This window comes from Symsagittifera roscoffensis, chromosome 1 (assembly GCF_963678635.1).
Source record: "Symsagittifera roscoffensis chromosome 1, txSymRosc1.1, whole genome shotgun sequence".
NCBI lineage: Eukaryota > Metazoa > Xenacoelomorpha > Acoela > Convolutidae > Symsagittifera > Symsagittifera roscoffensis.
The window spans coordinates 88749212-88763418 of NC_087062.1; the positions used below are offsets into that span (position 1 = coordinate 88749212).

The following is a 14207-nucleotide window of genomic DNA, read 5'->3' on the forward strand; positions in this document are numbered from 1 at the left end:
ACATCAATCTCAGTAGAAAAAAAGACTTTAGGTGTCCTACAATCTCTTCTGGAAAACCTTGTTGTAACTCCATTGGCTAAAAAACTAGTTTGCGAGTGCTTCAATATGGATGGTGAATGTTCATCAAAATGTTTGATTCGAACTCCCAATAGTTTTATTGAGCTATGATTTAACAATGCTTAGTACATCAATCCCGAAAATGGTGGAAACTAGATGCAAAATTGGTAGAGACTTGTTTTTTTTTCAAACCAGGAAGAACACACGTGTGTCATGAAAACGGTAAAAAGTGACTGTTTCACTGTAGCTTTCAGCTCTAAATCCAATGCCAAAAAATTGAACTGAACTATTTTAGAAAAAGAAAAGGGAAAAACTTGAAAAATTTTTATGCGCAATGGATCTCATTAAAAAGCGTAGGAGAGAAACTGAACTGGCTTAACCGGGAAATGTCTTCAATTGATTGCAAAACTGCGTTCGGATAGTTTCAGAATATCTTGACAAGTAAAATTGTTGAGTTTTTTCCTGTGAAAAACAGCAAATCAAAAACTGAAAAGTCTTGGATTGATAACCAAGCATAAATTGCTGCTACAAAAAAGAATGCACTAATACAAGTTTAATCAGAAGAAAAGTCTAGTAAAAGTAGGGATAAATACAAGGAACAAAATAAAAATTTAAACTACTTTTTCAAAATAAAAAACGTAATTGATATAAACTACACATAGGGAATTTTTATAGTTTTCAATGAGCTGACCGACAACAAATCTAAAAAAGTCTGACTGATCAAAATGATTTAAAACTAAATAAATTATATGATTTTCCTCAGCAATGAAAGAACAAGAAAAGCGAACTAAAAAATGCGAAACAAAAGAAATCAAGCTACAATGAAACAAAACATAGACTCAATTGTCCTGCTGCCAATTGATGCGAAAGATGTTTAAAAAAGCTGTTGATTTGAAAACCCAAAAGTAGTAGAGACAGCTTCAATTGGACCTATGTTTACTTAAAAGACTAACACCATCCATTGTCGCGACACTTACTGGGTTGGTTAATAAAAGCTTTGATGAAAAACACTTTCGAGAAAGCCTATAAATAGCAAAAAAATTTCTTTTTTACAAAGAAGGATGTCATTCTCAGCCACAAAATAATAGACCCATTTTAATACTTCCAGCACTTCGAAAAAATTTATAAAAAGCAGTTTCAACAGAATTATGAACTTCCTGCATAAACAATGTGTTTGTGAAAATAACAATTTGGGTTCAGATCAAAAAGAAGTACCAGAGATGCAGTTGTGACAATGATTGAATCAATAAGGTTTGTTTGGGATAATATCAAGCAGTATACATTTTTGGATCTAGAAGAAACTTTTGACTCAGTAGATTGCGAGTTTTTAAATTTAAAATGTTTTTCATAAGGCTTAAGAGGTCCTGTGAAGGATTTGTTGAAATCATATCTACAAAACAGGAAACAGTACCTCTAAAAAAATTAATAAAAAACTTTAAAAATAAGGAATGTAAGGTTTGGTGTCCCACAAGGGCCTGTGCTTGGTTCACTGCTGTTCTTTTTTTTCTAATTGATCTAGATTCTGAACAAAAAGATTAAGGACAATTTTTGTATGCCGACAATACTGCAATTTCAACTACCACTTCAGAAAATTTCGTTCAAAAAGAGCATGGCTTAAGAGGTCCTGTGATTGATTTGTTGAAATCATATCTACAAAACAGGAAACAGTAGCTATAGAAAAAAAAAACTTTAAAAAAAAGGAATGTACGGTTTGGTGTCCCACAAGGGCCTGTGCTTGGTTCACTGCTGCTCTTTTTTTTGTAATTGATCTGGATTCTGAGCAAAAAGATACAAAGACAATTTTTGTATTCCGACAATACTGCAATTTCAACTACCACTTCAGAAAAATTCGTTCAAAAAGAGCATCAAAAAGTCTTAGACGAGACTAGTAGGTGGCCAAAGAGCAAAACACTTACTTTGAACACTGTCAAAACAAAAACTATAACATTCAAGAACAGCAGACGCAAGAAAAATTTGAGTTTCAAATTAGTCAAACGGCAATTGAAAGTAAAAACAATTTTGAGTGTCTAGGTATAACCATTGACGCTCATCTCAATTTTAACGGTCACCTAGAAAACAATTTTCAGCAAATTGATCACATTCTTCGGCACACTCTATCAGCTGCGCCAGACTTTAACATCAACACAAATAAGACAAAACTTTAAATCTTATGTTCTGTCTGTTATTCAATTAATGTAATAATTAATGGCTCAACGATTATCTCTAGAATCAAATATCTTGATCAGACTATTAGAAAACTGCACTATATTTTTTTACTATGGTTAACGTATCGTTCTTGTTGTTCCCACTTTCGTAATGAAAGTAATCGGACGTTTCTGCTCGGGTTGGTTTTTTCTCCAGACAAATTTCGACTTTTTAACTAGCCGTTTTTGACGGAATTTTTAAAAAATGATTCAAAAGTTATTGTTGTTTTGAGCTTATGTTTGAAAAAATATTTTACCTGTGATCAATTTTTGGAAATTTATGGGGGGGGGTATAAAGATTGCCCTTTTGTCCATTTTGGAACAATTAACGCGCGATATATTTCGCGCTATTAACGCGAAAGCGGTAACTTAATCCGTCTTAGAACTCGTTACAAATTGCTTGAAGGAAGCTTATTGGTCAAAATTGATTTGTTATTAGGAGCAAAATTTATCACTTTGTATTCCATATGGAGTGTTAATGGATGGTTTTCACAAAAAAAAAACAAGAAATTTAAAAAAAATCTAGTTTTTTTATTACATTTAATTTTTGCATGTTGTTACTGCTCCATAGACCTTAAAAGGAAATCGAACCGTTCAGCGCTTGGCTGTGATATGAGCAGTCTTGTTAATTTTGCTCTTCAAAAATTGGAACAACCGTAAAAGTGGAACGTGATGAAACATAAAAATTGGATGCTTATACATATAGTTGTTACATCGAGTTTTTGCGTTTGGAACAGATACATTCGGAACAGATACGTTTGGAACACCCGAATTAAGTCGTAAAACAATTTGGGCTAATCGGACATTTTGAGAAAGAATTTCACGAAAAAAATATTGACGATGAGGGAACGGAACAAAAGTTTAATTACTTCCTGATTTTTGGTTATTTCGGAGAAGAAGCTCGCCTTCTCCTCCACTTGGTCATCGTCTACCTGCTCCTCGAAGTCCTCGTCATCCACTCTCAGTTTGTACTTCCGGTGCTCCTCCAACCCCCTCCCCCTCCAATGGGCCTCAGTGCAGTTGTGGAAATGGACTGAGACTGTGAACGGACAGGAGCCACTGCATGAAGACAACGAGTAACGCACATCTAAAAAAATTACGGTAAAATGACAGTCAACCGAGACCCAAACGGAGCGTCCCAGCTGAAATATTTTACTATGTAGGCAGGGGGGATGAGGACGACAAGAAACTGAGTCTAAAACTGAATAATAGGAAGCTGAAACAAAAAAAAAACGTTTCTGAACCCAAATCTGAGAAATTTGTTTGAGAAATGAAGGCTCTTCTTTTCCTCGTCTCTCTCCCAGCCTGTCACCCCCCCCCCTTAAGTATGATGATAAAGTATAATTGTTGTGGCTTAATTAGTCAGCATGATTTTTTTTCAGACAATATGATACTGCAATAAATCATTTTACTTGTAAAGTTCGCCGTTTTAGGTGGTGGGGGTATAAATGAGAGGCTAGTATAAGCTACGCAGGAGCGGATTTAAAGGTTTATTTGTTCCGACAATCTCAACTTGTGCAATTAAATACAAATAAGTTTGAAAAACCCTTTGCAACCGGTCAAACGATCAAAATTTACAGTTCCAAAAGAGCTTGGAAAATCAATTTGGCTGATTCAAAAGTGTCGACTTTTTGAATGACTTCACTTGGGTATAGTATTTTGTATCACAATTCTAGCCTAGATGTTTCAATGTTATTTGGTAGGTGATCGCGATGAATTTAATATTTTGTAGTCTTATATGTACACAATATACTAACGATCTCTGTTGCACTTGGACTGATGCGACTCCTCAGAGTCTCGGTCAACATATCGGACTCCATCGTCGGCAGAATCCCCCTGCTCCTGGTCTATATTAGGTTTGTTTTGGTGCACGAGCCAGCTAACACTGGTCATTGAGTCACCAAGACTGAACGCAATCCTGACTGGCTAAAAATACTTTTTTCGAATCATTTCAGTTTTAAAGAAGTAAATAGCTGCTCAAAAATTTCAACTTTGCAAGGAACCCAAACTTTTCTTGGTAATTCCATTTTAAGTTCCATTTTAAAATATTATGTTTTAACAGCAATAATCAATATTTTTTAAAACTAACTGGTCAAAAACAGTTTTCTGCATAATTTTGAGCCGTATATATCACCTCGTTGCGTTTAGATTTTGGCAGATGGGTGAAACACAAGAAGCTGGTCATGTTCATCTGTGTGCAGAACTCAGGCGACAGCTGGTGTCCGTGTAGGCTGATTAGGTTTCGGCTAAGTGAGACGGCGATCTTGAGGATGTGTTGTGGGGGCGAAAGATAAATCTCTTCGTTGTCCTTAATACACACCTGAACAAATTGCTGAACTGAATTTCTTTCAAGCGCTTTAAAAATGGTGGATTTTATCTACAATTTCCTTCTGAATAATGGACGAATGATGAAGAGGGAAAATTTCATGAATAATGGTTACGCAATTTTAAACTAGTTCGATCGTTCTAAAAATACCTTTCGATATCACAGGTTTTTTTAATCAGTAAATACTGTTTTATACGGTGCGTTTGAAAAAAAAAAACAAGTCAAAAGAGTCAACATTCACATAAAACGCGAAAATGCAATTAGTAAAAACTAAAAACTGAACGCAATAAGATCATAATGAGTATTATAATGACCCCCAAATTTTTTGGCATGCTCAAATTTTGAAACCAATCTTTTGCAATCAAACTTATATGTTCAAGCTCACTATTATCAAGCTTTCGTTCTTAGAAAGAGAACAATCCAAAAGTAATGAAACCAAATCCAAACAAGACTGCTCGTATCAGAGCGAAGCCCTGAATGTTTCGACTGCCTTTAAGGTTTATGGAGCAGCAGTAATAACATTGAAAAATTTAAATGACATAAAATAAAATGAAATTTTTTTTCTCTAAAATTTGAAATTTTTTTATGAAAATCATCCCCCCACACGCCATTTAAAACACAAAAAGAGAGACTTCGTTCCTTGTAATAAATCAATTACGGCAAATAAGCTTCTTTCAACTAATTTGGAACGATTTATAAGACGGATTAAATCTCCGCTTACGCGTTAATAGCGCGAATTATATCGCGCGTTAATTGTCCCAAATTGGTTAAAATGGCCAAAATGGCAATCTTTAAACCCTCATAACTTTACGAAAAAAGATCACAGGTAAAATATTTTTTCAAATTTAAGCTCAGGACAACAATACCTTTCGAATGATAAAAAAAATTCCGTCAAAAATGGCTAGTTAAAAAGTCGAAATTTGTCTGAAGAAAAAAACACCCACCCCAAGCACAAATATTCCGTTACTTTCGTATCGAAAGTCGGAACAACAAGACTGCTCGAATCAGGGCGAAGCCCTGAGTACTCCCACTACCTTTTAAGGTTTATGGAGCAAAATAAATATCATTAACAAATTAAATGTAATAAAAAAATGAAAATTTTTTTCTTCTAATATTTGATTTTTTTTCTATGAAAATCATCTCCCCACACGCCATATAAACTACAAAAGAATAGATTTTGCTCCTTGTAACAAACCAATTGTGGCAAAAAAGCTTCTTTCAACCAACTTAGAACGATTTCTAAGACGGATTAACTCTCCGCTTACGCGTTAATAGCGCGAAATATATCGCGCGTGAATTGTCCCAAATTGGCCAAAATGCCAATCTGTAAACCCCCATAACTTTACGAAAAATGATCACATATAAAATATTTTTTCAAATTTAAGCTCAAGACAACAGTAGCTTCTGAATGACATAAAAAAGTCAAAAATGGCTAGTTAAAAAGTCGAAATTGGTCTGAAAAAAAACCCACCCCGAGCACAAATATTCCGTTGTTTTCGTATCAAAAGTCGGAACAAAAAGATAAGTAGTATTATTACAGACGCTCCGGCTCAGCCAAGCATGCTCGGCGGCTTGAAGAGAAATCTGTCGGCGGCGGCTGCTCAGCCGGCTGAAATCATCCTGGTTAAATTAACTTTCAAAAACGGACTTTGAAACGTATTTTTTAGCGATTTACGTCTTTTTTAAACAGCGCATAATTTTCATAAACAAAAATCCAGTTGAAATTAGCGATTGATAGTTGTGATTGTAGTTAGACGTAGTTATCGAATTAGAACGTTGGCTGACGCTTTAGAATAATAGTTGACGCGGACCAAGTTAACATCCCCCTCCCCTAAACACGTTTAGGGGGGAGCGGGAGGATGTTAACTTGGTTCTAAGTTGGGAGTTTTCAGCCAATCAGAATCGAGCATTTAACTTATATTGAACGCTGGGGTGGAGGATCTTAACTTGGTCTATTTGGGGGGAAGGATGTTAACTTGACCCGCTGACGCAATAAGGGGGCTATTCTCATGCGCGAAGGACCGAATGGGCGAAAAAAACTCGTGAGCAAAAGACCGAAAACAAAATTAGCCGAACGTCAATTTTTAGAAAGAAGCAGTTGCCATTCAAATAAAATGAATCAAATGAAGCAGTATTTTGCTTCTTTCTTTCATAACGAAATCTTTGAAATATTAAATTTGTTCCAATTCGGCGGCGGTCAATGACTATTTGAAACTTTTGGATTTTTCTCCCGTTTTTATATTCGGCCAATATCAATATTCAGTCCCTGGAAATGTTTACTTTCTTTCCAAATTTTAGACTACTGAAATCTGATAGCTGATTTCTATTTTCACGCATTCGGTCCTTCGCGTATGAGGGATTCCACCACTCAATACAGTTGCTGGCTCATATTACCCACGAAATGATTCAGCCGAGGCTGGCGCCGTGTGTATTTCGTGGCGGCGCAGTGTTACTTTGAACTCCGACGGCGGCGGCTGAGCCGGCTGGCGCGCACCTCTAAGTATTATCATCATCAAACTCTGGAAACAGCAGATAGCGTCATCATTTTCTTAGCCTTTCTGGAACTTGTTTACTATTCCCCAGACTTATGGTACCTTGTAACGAAACAACCCCCCTCCCCTCCGCTCCTTTTTAGCTAAAAAGATCCGCTTTTAGTTTTATTCGACTGTTTTCAAGAGAAAAAGCATTTCTAAAAATTTTACACTGAAATCAAACCAACCATAAGATTGCGCGCGCGATCATCAAGAGTCGTAGTGCAAAGTAAGCGACTAGTTTCAGCAGAGGCAAAGGTAGCAAAAATAACACAACGAACACAGATATGTAAAAGAGCATCCATAGTGAGTATTCTTCGAGAAGTGACATGTAATCACGCATTTGTAAAGGTCAGGCTTGGTTACTTGATTTCTACTTCTAAAGTATACGTTCTTTTTTTGTGACCAACAGAACTGTGAATTAATTATAAATAGGGGCTCACCGTTGATTAGTTGTATCGTTTTTAGAGAAAGCTTGCCGACTGTTTTGCTTAGTGTCGGCGTGCACTAGTCAGAATTTATTGGTCAAAACCAGTGAAATATTACTCTAATAGCAATTAATGTACGGTTAAATTGCAAGATTAATATTTAAAAATAAAAAAATTCCGTGACAGCTTAATAGCAGGCTAATACAGCTAAGGGGCGCGGTTTCATATTTCATCATGCTACTAGTGTAAAACTCAAGATCTATGCAATCAAATTATTTTTCAATTTCAAACAGTTCCATTGGCCTGCCGAGGGGGGGGGGGGGGACTCAGTTGTTGCAGCCTAGTTTTCCAAAAGTGCACAGAAAACCCATCTTTTGTACTATTTTACGAGATTCATTTTCGGTTGATCAACCCTGATACTTTTCAAAAGACGCCTTGGAGAAGTATGCAGATTTCATAAAGCGTTTTGCTTTGATCTTGTTGCTGTTGTTCAATCCAGAGACAAATGGTTCAAAAAACAGTGCAGCTTCAAACTCTAGCTCATTGCTTTGATCTTGTTGCTCATTGTTTTATTCTCTTCGATCTACTACTACTACTACTACTAAAAGAATTTATTCCCTTTAAAATATAAAGGCATCAAACAAAACAAACGGTATGATTATGTACACAAGACATCACGAACGGCAATTTATGCAATGGCAACAAAGTAGCATTGAACAAGAGTTGTTTAAGTTGAACATATCAATTCTATTTTTCAGATAGATTTTCAATTTTGCTTTGAAAGTTTCAGGCGATGAGAAAATGTCGGCTATGTTGTTTGCTGAAATCATGTTGGCATACCGACAGATGCGATAGAAGAAAAATTGCTCTGTAAAGAAGAGTCGACAATTCTGGGTTGTTGAAAGCTTAGGGCGTGAGCTATTGCGAAGGTCTTTGGCTGCAAAGGTAAAATTTATGTACTGTAAAGGTCGAAATCAAATTGATCAGTCAGGACTCGATTAAGAAAACACATATCATGTAAAGCTATAGTGAAGGAAATTGGCAAGGAATTCGTTTTTCTAAGTTGTTCTGTATAGTCGTTCACTCCCGTTACCCATTTCAAAAATTTTCTGTTAAATAATTCTAGTTTGCGGCGATATGTTGAAGATGGAAACCAGACCTGACTACCGTATAACAAAATACTCATAATACATAGCTGGTAACATTTGAATTTGGTTCTCATGGATACTCCATAAGGGATTGAACGTTTTAAGAAATGGAAAGCTTTGTTAACTGCGACCAGTTTGGTTTTAATGTGGATATCCCACTTTAAATCACTAGATATCGTTACTCCGAGACCTTTGATTGATGAAACTGACGGAATTAGGTAATCATTAAGGCAAAGAGTAGATTTGGGGGAAGTTGAGTTAAAACAAATAACTTTGCATTTATCAGAATTAAATGTCATTTCGTTTTCAAGCGTCCAATTGATAAATAGATCAATGTCTATTTGAACTAAGGAAAAGTCATTTTTTGAATAGAGTTTGCTGTCATCAGCAAACAGAAAGCAATTAGAGGTTTTCAAGACAGCTGGCATGTCAATAATGAAGAGTATAAATAGCAAAGGGCCGAGTACACTTCCGTGCGGAACACCACTTGTTACATGGCCTTTTGGAGATGCTTCATTGTTAATTAAGACAATTTGCGTGCGGTTTGTGAGATAGGAAGCAAAAAGTTCAAGAAAGCTAATTTCAAAGCCTAAAGTACCAAGTTTCGAAATAAGTATATGATGAGGAACTTGATCAAAAGCCTTGCGAAAATCGAAGTACACAGAAAGACATTCGTTTTTTGCCTCGACGTCGTTATAAATCTGATCTAGGTATTCAAGAAGCTGAGTAACAGTCGATCGCTTGGTCATAAAACCATGTTGAGCAGGTGTAACTTTAGCCCGAATTTTAGGATAAATGAAATCGAAGATCATTCTCCTGAATAATCAATAATTGAGGCAATATGCTTATCGGGCGATAATTTTCAACCTTTTCGGGATTACTAGATTTAAGAATTGGCGTAATAAACGCACAGTTCCAAAGTTCTGGCCACGTTTTAGTTTCCAGAACCTTGACAAAGAGCTGCACGACTAGAGGAGATATTAATTCACTGCAGCAGTTAAGAATAAAGGTTGGGAGGCGGTCGTTGGTAATACAAGAAGTTTTAGCAAATTCGAGAGCTTTCTCGACCTTTTTAAGGTTGACATGGAGATCGGATAGAAAAATAGTGGGTTTTTCGGGTTGTAGGATTTGAATTTCGTGCTTTTCTAGAAACACAGAACAGAAGTAATCGTTCAAAAGAATGGCTATTTCAATAGAAGTGGATGCTTTTCTATTCATCCAGTGCATTTGGTTTGGTAGTTTCCTTTTGGTAAAAGATCGAAGGTATTTAAAGGAATCACGGGTAGAATTTGGTCTTAAAGATTCAAGGAGACAAGTTTTATCAAACTCGACTGAATTGTTAAGGTCTTGTTGGATCGAAGCTAAATGATTTGTGTTGGCTGTCCGTTTAGATATGGAATGGTGCATATTCAGTAAATGAACTGTATGCGACGAATAATAATAGGGAAGTTGCTGGCGTCTTTCAGTTTTATGTGCGCATGATAAAAGAATTGCATGATTGATCTGAGCGTACCAGCTATCTACATAATCATTAGTGGTGGATAAGGAATAACATGAGTTTTGTTCCAAAATGAGTTTGGTAAAGCAAGGGCTGATGTTACTATTGAAGATCGAATGAGAGAAAGATGATTTAGATAGAGAGGATTTCATTAAATTTCCAATCACAGTAGGCGCTGCTTCAGGAATGGTAAAAAAAGCAAATAAAGGAAAATGGTCTGAGTAAAGCACTTCATTTACAAATGCAGTGAACAATTCTGTGTGCGAAGTTAAAATGATATCAAGAGTGTTGCCTGAGCGATGTGTGGGTTCATATACAAGGGGCATTAAACTATAATCCTCAATAACCTCTAGGAACAGCTTTGAGTAATCACAGCCTCCATCAGAAGATGCCCAACAGATATCAGGCAGATTTAGGTCACCTAAGATTGTGTACGAAATAGAACCATTAATCAATTTGGAGTTAAAATAACGTATTGAATCAGTAAGCATTTTGGCAGGTATCCGAAACTGCGACGAAGCGGGGGGGGGGGGTTGTAAATAAGGAGGAAAATATGATTAACTGCACCCGAATATATTGAAAGTCCGATGCAGTAATCTGCATCGTATGATAGAATTGAATAATTTAAAGCAAAACTATTTTTTGTAGCAATGAGAACACCTCCGTGTTCTCCAGAAGTGCGGTCTTTTCGAGCATTAACCGAATAGGGAGAATTCATAGGAAAAATTTCGGTATCAGTAATTTCTGGTTTAAGCCATCTTTCAGTAATGAACACGATATCAGGAGAATGTAAAGAAAGAAAATTGATTAACTTCAGACGCTGATTTAGGCTCAAGAGACTTTGTGCGTTGATAAGGCATAATTTTGATTGTAGTCAGTCAAGATTGATCTTGTTACCGTTTCGTTCGAGGGTCAGACCACAAATTTTTAGCTCATCGCGTGGAACTTTTTCATTGTTAATCATGTCGTACCGTTTCTTGAAGATTTTACTTTTCAAAATCTGTTCTTCTTGGTTTAGGGACTTCGATATGAAAATCTTTTCTTTGAAATTCTTCAGTTTGTAAGGTTTTGCTAGGCATTTTCTAGCATTCCATTCGGATGACAGACGAACAAGTAAGGGACGCGGTCTTCGTTGTTGGGGATGAGCTTTACCAAGTCTATACATTTGGCAGATACTGAGATTTTCTTCGCCTATATGATCAAAAATTTCGGCCACTTTGGCTTCTTCGGCCTCTATATTGGATGTAAACTGACCGTTGTCTTCGCAGACTCCGTCGATGATTATCTCGTTTTCACATGTGTTGGCCCGGTGACTGTTATTAATACGACTATTAACCGGTACATTCGATGATGTTGTCGTGGTTGGATCAACATTTTCAACAGTTTCTTGAATGCTTTTTTGTAATTTCGATTAAGCCTTCTTGTCTTTGAATAATCAGTTCAAACTTAGCTTGGGATGTGAAGACGTTCCCCTCAAGGCAGCCAGAGCACAGCCAGAAGCATCCTCGAATTTTGTCCATTGTAGCTACATCATCAGGAGACAATCCAACACATTGCCCATGGAACCACGCGTTGCACTTTTCACATCCTATAGCAGTTGAGTCGTTGTCCTTCACTGGTTTGTTGCATGGTCCACATCTAGTAGCTTTTGCTTGAGACATATCAAACCGGAAACTATTTAATAAGTTTATCACAACAATCGTTGCGGAATACAAAATTAAACAAGATTGTTCGTATCAGGGCAACGCCCTGAGTGTTTCGAATGATTTTTAAGGTATATGGAGCAAAATTAACTTAAAAATTAAATTTAAAAAAATAAAATGAATTTTTGTTCCAACTTTCGAAGAAAACGGAATATTTATGCTGTGTGGTTTTCTTTATTCAGTCAATCTTCGCCGATCGAAAAAATAGTTATCAACAAAAATTTTCTATACCCCAAAGAAAATAATGACTTCTTATGTTCATATTGTAAAAGATATTTTAACTCCGATTATTTTTTGCAATGTTCTGGGGTTTGAAAGTTGCCAAATTGGCCCTGTTCTGGACTAAATCATTCGCGCTTTAAACAATTTGTTCATACTGCTGAGAACGTAACGCAAATTATTCATGCGTGGCTAATTATCCCGCACAACAAACTCGTTGCAAATTGAATTGAGGCTGGCTATTCGGATCGGCGGTATCTATTTTGTACGACTCAACAGTTCACACTTTGATAATGTCCAAAACTTATAGGTTTTCAAAATTTTCTTTTCCAAAAAACTATTCAAAATGAAATAAGGGACAGTCAGAACTTTCACGACTTTTCCCTGATACACGAGCAGTCTTGTTCTTCTTTAGATTTCAATCAATTATGATAACTGAACACAAACTGCAAAATGAAAATTAAATGGAATAAAAACATAATGACTGAGAAAAATTGAATAAAGCTGTTTAAAAGGCAAACAAGTTTATTTAAAGATTTTATCTTGTCAGTTCAGAGCAAAAAACGCAAAATAAATTTGATCCGAAGTACTTTCGTTAAAAATTAGGCAAAATCATTTGCTTCATTTCATACACCTTTTATTAGGAAGGCCTTTCTTTAGCAAATTTTTTTTATAACAAAAAGTTTTTTTGAAAATTGCTCTACTAATGTCGACCAATACAATTTTTGAGTAGAATATCAGCTGGGGAACGATGTTGTCATAGTCAAAACTAGTAGATCTGTAAGTTAACCATAGCTAGTGATTATTTTTCTTAAACAGTTTAATGATGCTGAGCAGAGCTCTAAAAGCAAAATAAATTCTTCTTTTAAAAAAATTCTTCTGTGTATAAAATATTTACCCCTTTGCTAGTTAGACGCCACTACTTTTTTATTCACTCAGCAAAATAAGCAGTCGGAGGTTTGACATTATATATTTAATCACTTTATTCAACTTTATCAACTTTATTCAGGGCTTTTTTCTGATATACGAACTGTCTTGTTTTTCTTTTAATTTGAGATTTGTTGTGAAAATCATCCCTCACACGCCATATAAAGTACAAAGTGATAGATTTCACTCCTCGTAACAAATCAATTATTACAAATAAGCTTCCTTCGACCAATTTGGAACAATTTTGAAGATGGTTTAAATCCCCGCTTACCCGTTAACAGCGCAAAATATCTCAAATTGGCCCGAATGGGAACATTTAAACCCTTATATTTCATTATCCCTTATAACCCTTAGAAAAAAGATTACAGATGAAATATTGTTTCCAATTTTATCTGAGGACAACAGTATCTTTTGAATGATAATTTTTTTTTCAAAAAATGACTAAATGAAAAGTCAAATTTGTCTGAAAAAAAAAACGCCCCGAGCACAAATATTCCGTTACTTTCGTTACGAAAGTGGGAACAAATATGTGCCAAGAAAATTGACGTTACTAGAAATTTGTTTGTGGGTTCCACAACATATTGAATTGTCGAGCTTTAGCTCTATTTTCATCACGTTTAAAAGCCATAACGGGAATCTACAGACAAAAAAGCGCAAGTCTGTGCGGGAAGAAAGAAAAAACAGTTAGACTTTGTATTTTCTATTGTTCCGACTTTCGCAACGAAAATAACGGATAATTTGGGACAATTAGCGCGCGATACATTTTGCGCTAATAACGCGTAAGTGGAGATTTAATCCGTCTTCGAAATGGTTCCAAGTTGGTTGAAGGAAGCTTATTTGCCATATTTGAGTTGTTATCAGAAGCGAAGTTTGTATTTTGTACTCTATATGGCGTATGGGAGGAATGAATTTCACAAAACATCTCAAAATTTAAATTTTTTCAATTGTATTTTTATTATTTTTACTTTTTTCCATTTTTTATTTTGCTCCATACACCTTAAAAGGCAGTCGGAACATTCAGCATTCAGGGTTTCGCCCTGATACGCGCAGTCATGTTCAAGTTAGGAGGGAACAAGCGCGTAAACTAATTTTGAAAAATTGCTGTGGAACCAACTTTTTGCTTCTTGCAACTTTTGCAACCATACTTTATTAACGCAGCTTTTTTC

General features: G+C 35.8%; 1 protein-coding gene across 1 annotated transcript in view; it reads right to left on the reverse strand.

Moving 5' to 3' along the window:
* The window catches only part of LOC134851783 (DNA-directed RNA polymerase II subunit RPB3-like), a 422117-nt gene extending 410228 nt beyond the window's left edge, over window positions 1-11889 (reverse strand). The window contains exon 1 of the mRNA XM_063868015.1: window positions 11865-11889. The gene's annotated coding sequence lies outside the window, so the exon portion shown is untranslated. The remainder of the gene's footprint in view (window positions 1-11864) is intronic.
* Between the last annotated feature and the right edge of the window lie 2318 nt (window positions 11890-14207).